We start from the raw sequence: 12,989 nt of genomic DNA, 5'->3' as shown, positions 1-12,989 counted from the left end.
CAAAACATCTCTCACATCATTCCGTTCATGGACGACATGCTTCTGCGTCCTTCGATATAGTGAGGATTAGAAGACACATGAGAAAGATTGAAGATTAGATTTCTTAGTGAATCAAGGTCACAAAAGCTCAACAATGTTTCTCTGACTCTCTATTAAATGTGCCTTATGTACCTCACACACCATCTATCAGCTTGATGATAGTACACTTAGCTTCAGGACTCCAACACATTTGCATGTATTATATTTGACATTCTTTATGATAGGTTTATATCTAGAGCTGTCTATGAATATGACACTGAGTATGTTGTATATTTTATTCCTTGTGTTTTTTGGTATATTGGGTCTTTGTGACTGAACACACCAAGGTCAGTGATGATAACATTCCCTGGCTCAGCTTTCCTTCTTATCTATCCCCCCCCCCCCCCCCCCCCCCCCCCCCCCCCCCCAGGCAGAAATTAAAACTCTGCAAACCCACTGTGAGGACATCAAAGAAGTGGACCACTGAGGCTGTGGGGAAACTGCAGAAGTGTCTGGACTGTACAAACTGGCAAGTTTTCAGGTCTGTCACCAATAGTCTGGACGAGTACACGGACACTGTGACATCCTACATTAACTTTTGTGAGGACAGCGTCATTCCATCACGCACCAGGGTGAGTTATAACAATGATAAACCCTGGTTCATAGCTAAAATCAGACAGCTGAGGTCAGAGACAGAGGCTGCATTCAGAAGTGGGGACAAAGACAAATACAAAGAGGCCAAGTACAGATTTAGCAAGGAGGTGAGAAGAGCTAAATCAGAGCATGGTGAGAGAATGGAACAGCAGCTCTCAGCCAACGACTCTGCCTCTGTCTGGAAAGGGCTTAAGGCAATCACCAACTACAAGCCTAGAGCCCACCACTCTGTGAACGACCTGTGCTTGTCCAACAGCCTGAACAAATTTTACTGCCGCTTTGATGGGCAATGGGACATACCTGATAGCCCCCCCCCCCTGCAGCAGCCCCTCCTCCAATGCTACACCTGGATCACCCACACAGCCTCACACCTCAGTGTCGCTCTCTCCCCCGCCCCTCACACCTCTCTCCTCAAAGAGGTAGATGTTTAAACGGCTGAACCCCCACAAAGCCGCAGGCCTGGACTCTGTCTCCCCCTCCACCCTGAAGCACTGTGCCAACCAGCTGTCTCCGGTGTTCACTAACATTTTTAACACCTCACTGGAGACCTGCCATGTGTCAGCCTGTTTTAAAACTTCAGAGATTATTCCAGTCTCTAAGAAGGCGAGGATAACAGGACTTAATGATTACAGACCCGTTGCCCTGACTACTGTGGTCAAGAAATCATTACTATTACAGACCCTATTCTGGATCCCATGCAGTTTGCCTACAGATCCAACAGATCTGTAGACGACGCTGTAAACATGGCCCTCCACTTCATCCTCCAGCATCTGGACTCCCCAGGATCCTATGCCAGGTTACTGTTTGTGGACGTCAGCTCTGCCTTCAACACTATCATCCCATCTCTGCTCCGAGACAAGCTCTCACAGCTGAACATGCCGGACTCATTGTGCAGGTGGATCACAGACTTCCTGACAGACAGACGGCAGTTCGTAAGGCTGGGGAAGTATGTCTCGGACTCCCGGATCATCAGCACTGGATCCCCCCAAGGCTGTGTCCTCTCTCCTCTGTTATTCACCCTGTATACCAACAGCTGAACATCTGGACAGCAGTCTGTCAAACTCCTGAAGTTCGCAGATGACACCACCCTCATCGGCCTCATCTCTGATGGACCGTCTAGTGTCATGGTGCAGCATGAACAACTCAACGCAGAACGCTCTCAAGATAGCGGAGATGATAGTGGATTTCAGGAAGGACCCAGCCCCCCTCCCACCCGTCATCCTCTGTGACACTCCGGTGACCTCTGTCGAGTCCTTCCGCTTCCTGGGAACCACCATCACCCAGGAGCTCAAGTGGGAGCAGAACATCAGCTCCCTCACCAAGAAGGCTCAGCAGAGGCTGTACTTCTTGCGGCAGCTGAAGAAGTTCCACCTCCCTGTGAAGATGATGGTCAACTTCTATACTGCCATCATCAAATCGATTCTAACTTCCTCCATCACAGTCTGGTTTGCTGCTGCCACGGCCAGGGACAAGGCCAAGCTGAAGCGCGTCATCCACTCCGCTGAGAAGGTGATCGGCTGCAGCCTCCCATCACTCCAGGACTTGTACGTCTCCAGGACCCGGAGACGGGCAGCCAGGATTGCAGCCGACCCCTCTCACCCCGGACATGTACTCTTCCAGCCCCTCCCCTCTGGCAAGAGGCTTCGGTCCATCAGGACCAGGACCGCACGCCACAAGAACAGCTTCTTCCCCGCTGCAGTCAGCCTGCTGAACAGTGCCCCAATTCCCCTCAGGTGACAACCCCCCCCCCCCCCCCCCCCCCCAACCTGCTGACAGTCGCTCTCCCCTCTGAAGCTGCAATATTTATTCTATCTCCCATGTACACTCACTTTTTCTGTACATAATTATTTATATTTTTAATTTAATTTATTCTATCTTGTCTGCTGTTTACATATTTCATATTTATATATAGCATTTTCATCTTGCACCATGGTCTATTGCACTTCAGTATTTGTTTTATGCCGCATTTTTGTATTCTTCATTTCTGTATCCCCCTTGACTACATATCTTTGATTCTGTGTTTGTACCTGACATCAAGACAAATTCCTAGTACTGTAGAGTGTCCTTTACTGTACCTGGCAATAAACTGTTTCTGATTCTGATTCTCTTTTCTGTCCTCTCTACATAAGCTAGAAGTTTCCACTCTGCAGAACAGACTGGTGTAGACATTTTGATATTTCCTCATTTCAAATCTATTGATGAATGAACTGGTACTAATGTAATTTGACTAATGAACTCATACAATGTACCACAGGTAAACTTTATTCAAGTTGGAGAAACATGAAGGATGATTAATATGCATGAGATTACTTGTGAGCATCAAAGCAAAGCAAAGATTTATAAATGTAATATTTCAGATTTTTAAAAAGAAATGACAACTATGGGAAAAGCTGTTTATGATTTGCATTATGGAGAATTTTTATTGATTCATCTGGAAACTATAAATGTGATGCATTATTAAACATGTGATTTACCAAAGCGAAGGGGTCATCAAACCCAGACCCCTGGTAAAGTACTCTCACAATGCTCCATTCACTGTATATCAATGATTGTGATAGTGATCCCACAGTAAAATCACTTGCAGTCATATAAGCATTTACTTCTTAAAGGAACATTTATATACATAAGATCACTGACTGGAGTTTTGTTGTATGGAAAGGTGTACAGTTCAATAGTATGCACAATCTAATTCTAGCTGAAATTTTAAAATGAATTAAAACTAAAATTTCCGCTATATTTACAATACGATGCCTCTGTGTTTTCGTTGTGTTTGCTTTTGTCAGAGGGAGATGTCAGAGTCATGTGTCTCACTCAGAGGTCCGAATTGGTCAATTACAGTAGGGATTCCCACTGGTTAAATACGCATTGGTGTATTGCATTCTTGGTATTGTAGCGTTTGGCTGGAAACCAGGAAAACGAGATAAGATCATGAATTCTGCTAAAAAGTGGACAGTAAGCAATACAGTTCTGTGCAAGAGAATAGCACATACCATAACAAATAAAGTTTTATGCCAGAATTTCCCTTTATCTCCCTTTAAGAAAAGAAATGTAAAAGCACGTATCTTAATTTGACAAATTCACGTCAATATCTGATGGCGTGCAGTGATACGGCTTCTCTCCTGTGTGTGTCTTATGAGATGACTTTGTTGCGTAAAACTCTTCCCACACTGTCTGCAGTGATATGGCTTCTCTCCTGTGTGAATGCGCTGGTGTGTTATGAGATGACTTTGTCGTATAAAACTCTTCCCACACTGTCCACAGTGATACGGCTTCTCTCCTGTGTGAATGCGCTGGTGTCTTTGGAGAACATTCTAACGAGTAAAACTTTTCCCACACTGGGAGCAGAAATACAGGTTCTCTCCTGTGTGAATGCGCTGGTGATTTGTGAGATCATCTTGGTTAGTAAAACTCATTGGAGATGACTCTTAAGATCAAAACTCTTCCCACACTGTCCGCAGTGATACGGCCTCTCTCCTGTGTGAATGCGCTGGTGTCATTGGAGACGACTCTGGTAAATAAAACTCTTCCCACACTGTCCACAGTGATACGGCTTCTCTCCTGTGTGAATGCGCTGGTGTTGTTGGAGAGCATTCTGGCAAGTAAAACTTTTCCCACACTGTACGCAGTGATACGGCTTCTCTCCTGTGTGAATGCGCTGGTGTTGTTGGAGAGCATTCTGGCAAGTAAAACTTTTCCCACACTGCCTGCACTGATACGGCTTCTCTCCTGTGTGAATGCGCTGGTGATTTTTGAGATGATGACTTTCAGTAAAACTCTTCCCACAACCTGCGCAGTGGTACATCTGGAAAACATCATAAAATTATTCAAGATGCTTCAATAATTTTAGATTTTGTCCCCATATGGTTATGACTAATCACTTTTTGAGCAAAGATGAACAAGAGAAGCTCATAGCTAATCACACAGAAATAGTTAATGTAGTGTACAGTCAGGTCCATAAGTATTTGGACAGTGATGCAATTTTCGTAATTTTGCCTCTGTACACCACCACAACGGATTTCAAATGAAGCAGTCAAGATGTGATTGAAGTGTAGACTTTCAGCTTTAATTCAAGTGGTTTAACAAAAATATTGCATTAACCGTTTAGGAATTGCAGCCATTTTTTTATAGAGTCCCTCCATTTTCACAGGCTCAAAATTGGACAAACTAACAATCATAAATATTAGGATTATTTTTTAATACTTGGCTACAAATCCTTTGCAGTCACTGACTGCCTGAAGTCTGGATCTCATGGTCATCAGCAAATGCTGAGTTTCCTCCCTTGAGATGCTTTGCCAGGTCTTTACTGCAGCAGCCTTCAGTTGCTGCTTGTTTGTGGGTCTTTCTGCCTTCAGTTTTGTCTTCAGTAAGTGAAAAGCAGCTCAACTGGGTTGAGGTCATCGGACATTTAAGAACATTTAACCTCTTTGCCTTAAGAAGCACTTGGGTTGCTTTTGCGGTACATTTTGGGTCACTATCCATCTGTACTGTGAAGCGCTGTCCTATCGGTTTTGCAGCATTTGACTGAATCTGAGCAGAAAGTATAGCTTTATACACTTCAGAATTCATCCTGCTACTTCTATCAGCAGTCATATCATCAATAAACACCAGTGACCCAGTTCCACTGGCAGCCACAAATGCCCATGCCATAACACTGCCTCCACATGTTTGACAGATGATGTGGTATGCTTTGGATCATGAGCCCTTGCTTTCCTTCTCCATACTCTTCTCTTCCCATCATTCTGGTACAAGTTAATGTGGTTTCATCTGTCCAAAGAATCTTGTTCCAGAACTGCGCAGGCTTTTTTACATGTTTTCTAGCAAAGTCCTATTTTGGGTGAAGTGTCTGGCTTGGTGTGTCTTCGGCACAGGGGAACAAGCAGCGCCAACCCGGACACTTCACCCAGGAAACATGGAGGCTGGGGCCGAGGAGCTGCGGGCCGGCCACCGGTCACCATCGAACAGCTCACTTACTGAGATAGGATCTACACCGGGATTTTGCTTGATTGCAACAAAAAGTGAGTATGTGTCATATTTATAAGTATTTTGCTTTAAACGCACTAAGACCATAAGCTAAGCTGAGCCTGTGCTTTTGCCACAGATAGATGGCCACAATGGCAAAGAGCACACACTGCTTCTCCTTCATCTCGTGGGATATGATGCATATATACACTGGTGAATTTTATATACATTCACTCTCCCTCCAGAATGTTTAATTTTAGAGGCAAGAAAAACCGGTTCGTTGTCAAAAGTGGAATGCTAGTTGTGCCACCCATGTTACTATGGCAACCAGTAGCAAAAAACGCCTACTGGCAATTTCATAGTACTGCGACTTGCAGCGATAAAATCACTCTGTGTGTGAACATACCTTAAGGATGGCTTTCTACACTTGTATCGACACCTCTTTGGACCGCATATCAGCTACCAAATTCAACACTTGGAATCAACTCCAGACCTTTTATCTCCTTAATTTGTCATAAAATAACGAGAAAACAGGTCACATCTAGCCATGAAACTGCTTATCAGTAAATTGTCCAAATACTTTGAGCCTGTAAAAATGGAGGTACTCTGTAAAAGAATGGCTGTAATTCCTAAACGGTTAATGCAATATTTTTATTAAACCCCTTGAATTAAAGCTGAAAGTCTACACTTCAATCCCAGCTTGATTGCTTCATTTCAAATCCATTGTGTTGGTCTACAGAGACAAAATTACAAACATTGTGTCACTGTCCAAATACTTATGGACCTGACTGTTTATTAAATTCAGAGACTAGCCACACAAAGATGACCTTGCTCTGGGTGTCAAAGTTTTTCCAAGCTGAAACACTGAATGTTTTTATATTGGAGCAAGATGGTGGTGTACCTTCCCTTAATTAACTACAAAAGATACAGCAAGGTTTTTTTTAACTCTACTTCTAGAAAATGAAGAACAAAGAATGTGTATCAGGTGTGTTTTGCTTTTTAATGTTTTTAATCAGTTTATGAAGCCACTGTAAAATTTATCATTATGTATTATACTATAATTGTACAATGCTAGAGTATTTTGTGCAGGCAATTAGCTTGTTTTATTGTAAGTAAAATGCCTGACAATAACTTGCTGCATAGACCAAACACATAATAATTGAAATCAGCTTCTGAGATGAGTAAACATTCGATTTCAACTAATTTGCTGTCAGCTACAGACGCTACATCCACTGACTCCACCATGTTTTCTTACTGACGCCCCCAACACGGAAACTCGGCACTGAAAGAAAATCCCAAATTTCCCCACTCGTAATTATGACTTTGTGGTGCCGTTCATGTGTGTTCAACTCATAAATACGATCTTTCTGACATGACTTGAAAGCACCATAATTTCTGTATCCAATACAGAATATATGCGGCTGTCACTTCACATGACAAATGAACGAAAGACTCCGGAGAAGAGTACAGAGCCTATGTGGTTTCAATGTTACAAACAAACGAAAGTCTTTATTGTAAATAGTAACAAAGCTGAGTCAATCTGCAGAGATGAATATGATCTTTATACGTTTTCAAATGAATACCTCTCTAGGCAGAGTTTTCTCGTTACACAAACAACTAGTATCTGTTGTCTGTCCGCCACCATTATTTCTCAGTTTTAATGGTCGCGGAAGACCTAATCTCCACAACCTTGGTACATCCTTTCACCCCATGTTTTTCAGACACTGAGACTTTGAGTATGTTGTATATTTTATTTCTTGGGTTTTTTTGGTAGGATGGGTCTTTGTGACCATAAAAAGACTTGCAGGTCATACAAACATCATCTTACTTCTCAAAGGAACATACACTTATCAACCATAACTTTAAAATCACCTGCCTAATATTATGTAGGTCCATCTTGTGCCACCAAAACAGCTCTGACCCCTTGAAGCATGGACTTCACAAGACCTCTGAAGGTGTGCTGTGGTATCTGGCATCAAAACGTTAGCAGCAGATCCTTTAAGTCTGATCCTCCATGGATCGGACTTGTTTGTCCAGCACATCCCACAGATGCTCGATTGGACTTAGATCTGGGGAATTTGGAGGCCAAGTCAACACCTTCAACTCTTCGTCATGTTCCTGAAACCATTCCTGAAAATTTTTTGCAGTGTAGCAGGGCGCATTATCCTGCTATAAGCAGCCACTGTCATTAGGGAATACCATTGCCATGAAGGGGTGTACTTGATCTGCAACAGTGTTTAGGTAGGTGCTACGTGTCAAAGTAACATCCACACGAATGCCAGGACCCAAGGTTTCCCAGAACTCCCTCACACTCCCTCTGCTGGCTTGCCTTCCTCCCATAGTTCATCCTGGTGCCATCCCTTCCTCGGGTGAACGATGCACACGCACCCAGCCATCCACATGATGTAAAAGAAAACTTGATTCATCGGACCAGGCCACCTTCTTCCATTGCTCCATGGTCCAGTTCTGATGCTCACGTACCCATTGTAGGTGCTTTTGGTGGTGGGCATGGGTCAGCATGGGCACTCTGACAGGTCTGTGGCTTCACAGCCCCATACGCAGCAAGCTGCGATGCACTGTGTGTTCCGACACCTTTCTATAAGAGCCAGCATTAATTTTTTCAGCCATTTGTGCTATAGTAGCTCTTCTGTGGGATCTGTTCCAGATGGGCTAGCCTTCACTCCCCACACGCATCAGTGAGCCTTGGGCACCCATGACCTTGTCGCCAGTTCACCGGTTGTCCTTCCTTGGACCACTTTTGGTAGGTACTAACCACTGCATACCGGGAACACCCCACAAGGCTTGCCGTTTTGGAGATACTCTGACCCAGTCTGGCTCAGATCCTTACACTTGCCCATTTTTCCTGCTTTCAACACATCAACTTTGAGAACTGACTGTTCACTTCCTGCCAAATATATCCCACCCCTTGACAGGTGCCACTGTAGGGAGATAATCAATGTTATTCACTTCACCTGTCAGTGATTTTAATGCTATGGCCTACAACAACAGGCCTACAACAAAACTCCAGTCACTGATGTTACTGTGTAACTGTGTTATCCTGGTCAAGGCTGCAGTAAATCCAAAAACTATATCAGGAACACTGGGCTCAAGGTACCATGGATTGGATGCCGTTCCATCAGAGGACATTCAACACACCACAACCATATGTGCCTGCTGAACATCTGATGGAACGGCATCCAATCCATGGTGCCTTGAGTGCAGTGTTCCTGGCATAGTTTTTCAAGTAGAGTATCTCTATAACTTTGGCCATATTATGTAGGTAACTGTAATTAAATGGATGCTGCACAGATGTAGCAACTTGGACCAGAATTATCTCTCCAAATTGCTTGTAAACACAACCATCTTCTGTTGGCTTGGAAAGGTGTCCAGTTCGATAGTATGCACAATGCAATAATGCACAATGTTAGAAAACAAATTCTAGCTCGCTTTTAAAACTCATTTAACATTAAAATTTCTGCTATATTTACAATACGATGCTGCTGTGTTATTGTTGTGTTTGCTTTTGTCAGAGGGAGATGTCAGAGTCATGTGTCTCACTCAGAGGACCGGATTGGTTGAATACACTAGGGATTCCCACTGGTTAAATACGCATTGGTGTATTGCATTCTTGGTATTGTAGCATTCGGGGGAAACCAGGAAAACGAGATAAAATAAAATTCTGCTAAAAAGTGGACAGTAAGCAATACAGTACCATGCAAGAGAATAGTACAATAGTACCATGACAAGTAATATTATAGTTTTATGCCAGAACTTCCCTTTACATCCCTTTAAAAAAAGAAATGTAAAAACATGTATCTTAATTTGACAAATTCATGTCAAGAGCTCATGGTTTTATTTTAGAGCACTTGTGTTTCCTTATTGATCTTGAATGAGTATAGCTCCGTCCACATTGTCCGCAGAGGTACGGCTTCTGTCCTGTGTGACTCTGCTGGTGGTTGTAGAAGGCCCTCTGTTCCCGATAACTTTTCCCACACTGTTCGCAGTGATACGGCTTCTCTCCTGTGTGAATGCGCTGGTGTGTCTGAAGATGACTCTCTTGACTAAAACTCTTCCCACATTCTCCGCAGTCATACAGCTTCTCTCCTGTGTGGATGCGCCGGTGATTTTTGAAACGACCACTTTTAGTAAAACTCTTCCCACAATCTGAGCAGTGGTACATCTGGAAAACATAATAAATTATAAAAGATGCTTAAATAGTTTTAGATTTTGTCCCCATGTGGTTATGGCACTGTTGTTGGAAACGTCTCCTACAATACTATAATACGGCTTGACCACCAAATCACCCACCTTTAAAGGCTATTTTAGGGATGCAAATGCAGATGGTGCTGCTAAAATAATAATAATAATGATAATAATAATAATAATAATAATAATAATAATAATAATAATAACATATAGATAAATAAATATAGAATGGGCTAAAAAAAGTGACAACTTTAGGATTTTGAGTAGTTTTGAGTACAGCACACTTTTTAACTGCTTACAGTTATATTTAATGTAACAGAACATTTTCAGTAGGTGTGTCTTCAAGACAGAGGAGTTTGTGCTTTCTGGTTTCTCATTAACAGGACAAGCAGCATTATTATGTCTCATTCATTTCAAGAGAGAGAAACCAAGAGAGGATTATTATTTATAGCTGTTATAATTGATAACGGGAGTTATTATTAGGCTTAGGATATGTTGATATAATCATCCCTACATGATATTACGTTGTCATGATATGCACTGATGTTTACTGCTGATTATATTATATTACCAGACCTGTCAATCATTTCATTCTTTGTATAGGAGCGCCTCAAAAAAAAAAATCAGAGTACAGAGTGTTTGAGAGTAAAGAGTTTAGGTGCACAGCATTATGGGTATTGTAGTGTGGGTGGGGTTTAGGGCTGTGAGTGTGTGTAGGGGCCACAGAGAGGTTTTTTTAGTCTGTTGGCATGAACATTATTCTTTTGTTTTTGTCTGTGGAAGTAAAATGGACTGGAATTATATGCCTCCCTTTAAGCAGCACTCTTTCCTGGTTTATCTTTATGACAAGAAAAGACACGAAAATATGAATATTACCCAAAAATGGAAAGTTTACAGCATTGTGGTGAAGCTTGTGGTGAAGTCTCAGGGTTTTTGATGCAAAAAAATAGACGTATCACCATCAATTTATAGATGTATCTGAAACAACGTTGAGCCCAAACTTTTGAACAATAGCATATATTTTTGTGGGAAATTATAAACTGTAGTTTTGAACATGTGCATAAATCTTCTGTTCCTCCCCAAAAACAAAGTCTTCTGAATCAGACCCTAATCAGACCCCATTCTCTCCCACAGCCATCTACCAAGTGGAGCAAGCCTTCCACATTTCCATCTAATGACCTTCAGTGAGCTAGAAACATGCAGTGAAAGTTATTCCTTTATTAATAATTTGAAGGCCACATGAAGTGAGAGTCCTGCCCTGAACTTTTCTGCTTGTTGTGTAGAGTGTTGTGAGGATTATCTACTGAGAAATACGTTTTTAAAAGATAAATAAAAGAGAAATCAGACACATGAATAAACTTTACCTTTGTTCCAGCCATATCCTTGCCGAAAATTTTTTTAAATAATAATAATAACAATAATAATAATAATAATAATAATAATAATAATCCGCGCGCGTTGTTGTTGGGTTTTAAACCCAACGCGCGCGCGCAACAAGAGATCTACTGTGCGCACAATAACTGTAATAAAATTAATAATTGAATCTTCAATTCTTCTTGAATATTTTATTTTACTGCTTCTGTTCACACAAATAGTTTTTCTTTTTGCCAGCAGTAGGCGGGCCCAACTGGTCTGTAACCTCAAATATCATTGGCTAACTCATTTTTCCAGAAATCAGTTCTGATTGGCTGCTTGCCCTGTGACAAACCATTAGCAGAGCTCCCTGTAGTTCATGAGAGACATGGCATTTTTTTTTTTTAATTGCAGAGCAGGAACACACACAAAGAAATATGCATACATAGGATTTACGAAACATGGCCACTGTTATAATCCTGATAATTCCAAGAGAAAAATGCTTAAAGAGATCACTCATAACTGTAAAACTGCAAATATTCACACACAAAAGAACAATCAGAGAATGCTGGCCCTGACACCCCGAGTCACCATTCAGCCTAACTGCTCCATGAGCAACAACATGAGGGTCAGGAAGTGATAAGAGAATCTTTGTTTTCATCTTTACTATCTTTTTAAGTTTACAGAATTTGTTGTAATAATAGGGCAGTGAGATGAATCGTAAAACTGCATATCTGACTCTTCATTGGTTATCATTTTGCATTACGTTTATTTGTTGGCACCCACCTGGCACCAATCAGTCCTGCAAACAGCATTTAAAACAAAAGGTTTTGAGAAAATGCAAGTTCAGCAAAACCTTGGCCAATGATGGGAAGGTCCTCTGGCTGTGGAAAGGCAATTACTCCACCAAGCAGTCTTCATATGGCCTAGTAGATTCAAATTAAGATGAACTGAAAAGACACTGTTGACACTGTACATTTTCTGTGCAAATAAAAAATGGATTATTAATTATTTCCACTTGTTATGTATTCTAAAATAATTGCCTTTGCATTCCTGTGCACAAACTGTAGCCCTTGGGATGTGAAATGTATTGGCCACTAGTCTGCATGATGCTGCACTTGCTAGCCAGCACACGAACACAGACATCTGGATTTCACGTCTCCATCCTTGGTCAGATGGATGGTGGAGAATGTCAACCAGCCTAAACAATAACTATATTGAGAGTCTGAATCTCCCTTCAAGTCACTGGTGACATCAAATATCCTTTCTAGGACAGGGACCTGCTCATTCACCTGCATGTATCTCACATGCCTCCTAGTAACACCTCTGGTATTAATTCCTGTCATTTGTAACAAACACACGAGCATTTGAAACCTTTTCAGTCTACTGGATAGTGACAGAGCAGGGACCCTCATGTAACATTTTTATAAAACTGAGCTGCATTAAGCGTGGTCTATAATAACACTCATTTTATATATGTATACCTAATATTTTTCAATATGGAAATGGTTAAGAAACATTTGGCTAAACATCTTCAGAACCACCATGGACCCTCTAGTGTTCAAATCTGTTAAAGACCCCTGATCTATACAGTAGCTTAGTTACTGTTGTGTGTCTTAAAGAACTCTGCTGCATTGTGTGTAAGCTTAAGTACTATATAGACATTTCCTTATGAAGCACTTACATATGGTAAGCACAACACAAAAGATCAGGAAGTGTTATTATTATAAAATAATAATAATAATAATAATAAAAATCAAACCATAAATCTTTTTTTTTAAGTATAGATGGTTAATTTC

At 41.5% G+C, this 12,989-nt stretch overlaps 1 protein-coding gene and 1 pseudogene across 1 annotated transcript in view; one reads left to right on the top strand and one right to left on the bottom strand.

Annotated features, from left to right (window-relative positions):
• LOC113524069 (NACHT, LRR and PYD domains-containing protein 3-like) overlaps positions 1-2,411 on the top strand; it is a 30,147-nt gene extending 27,736 nt beyond the window's left edge. The window contains exon 16 of the mRNA XM_053231257.1: positions 449-2,411. The gene's annotated coding sequence lies outside the window, so the exon portion shown is untranslated. The remainder of the gene's footprint in view (positions 1-448) is intronic.
• A 1,087-nt stretch (positions 2,412-3,498) lies between these two features.
• The window catches only part of LOC117596457 (zinc finger protein 850-like), a 44,908-nt pseudogene continuing 35,417 nt past the window's right edge, over positions 3,499-12,989 (bottom strand).

Source organism: Pangasianodon hypophthalmus, chromosome 29, assembly GCF_027358585.1.
Source record: "Pangasianodon hypophthalmus isolate fPanHyp1 chromosome 29, fPanHyp1.pri, whole genome shotgun sequence".
Taxonomy (NCBI): domain Eukaryota; kingdom Metazoa; phylum Chordata; class Actinopteri; order Siluriformes; family Pangasiidae; genus Pangasianodon; species Pangasianodon hypophthalmus.
This window is presented reverse-complemented; position numbering and strand designations above follow the sequence as displayed.